Source organism: Galeopterus variegatus, unplaced genomic scaffold (assembly GCF_000696425.1).
Source record: "Galeopterus variegatus unplaced genomic scaffold, G_variegatus-3.0.2 Scaffold8033, whole genome shotgun sequence".
Classification (NCBI taxonomy): Eukaryota; Metazoa; Chordata; class Mammalia; order Dermoptera; family Cynocephalidae; genus Galeopterus; species Galeopterus variegatus.
This window is the reverse complement of record NW_007734144.1, coordinates 79,089-80,281: the sequence shown is the minus strand read 5'-3', so window position 1 is coordinate 80,281 and position 1,193 is coordinate 79,089.

The following is a 1,193-nucleotide window of genomic DNA, read 5'->3' as shown; positions in this document are numbered from 1 at the left end:
CTCTCTCTCTCTCTCTCTCTCTCTCTCTCTCTCTCTCTCTCTCTCTCTCTCTCTCGAATATCTCTCTGTAATAAGATTTAGAAATGGCCATTAATGGAATATATTATTTTTGGAATGTCTTCCCCGTATTTTCTTCACTCTCTCCCAACTATTGAAGGTTACTAGAATACAAATAATATAAGTGTTTCTGATGTTTTGTATGCAAGCCAATGTCCTTTTCTCATCTGAGTAACCTATTTGCATGTTCAGGAGAATATCAAAAGATTAATGTTAGAGTGGACTGCCTTGGCCTTTTCATGAATTGTACACAAATGTTGTCATATTTTAATGTAAAATATCCTGCTTTCTGTGGTTTCCATGCAACAATTCTTTATGGAGTAAAGAAGGTACCTCTGGTTCCTACATGCCCCAAGAATCTTTTCTGAGTCTGCTAATCACAGTCATTGCTCTAAAATATTTTCAAGTACATTTTGTTGTATTGTGATTGTGGTTATGATTCCTATTCATTGACCTCTCGTGATGAACTGTGTTAACATATATCCTAATATTAAACCATCTTCTGATTCCTATTATCAGTATTACTAGTTCATCACATATTATTATTTTAAAAACAGATATAAGTGTATTTTACTTTACTTTACTATCCAATTGAGTGTCTATATTCTGGCAGATGATGAGCTTGAAAATTTCTTTCATGTTCTAGTTGTCACTTGTCATCATAAACTTGATTTTTCACCAAACATTTGTATTAGTTGAGCACCTTTTCTGTGGCATATACCCTGTAAGTCCATGCAAAGAAAAGTGATGAGACAAAACAGTCACAATCTCAGATCCATACCTAAACATAAATTTATGAACATAAAGGACACAACAAGAAAGAGTACAATATGTTCTACTGTGGGGCTCACACACTCTGTCCCTCCTGACCCTCAATCTCTGGCCTCTCTACTCCTCTCCATCACCAAGATCACTGAGCCATATGCAGATTAGCACTCTCAGTCTAGAATGTTGATACATTTTTTACTTCTCCTGATTAACAATGACCCATTCTTCCTGTCTCAACTCAAATATTTATATTAAAACATTAAATTGCTTCTCTATGATTACATTGTTTCTTTAATTAATTAACTTTGGTAGTATTAATAATACTGATCCTCTTTCTATCATAGAGAATGTAAACATTGATTTTAAAA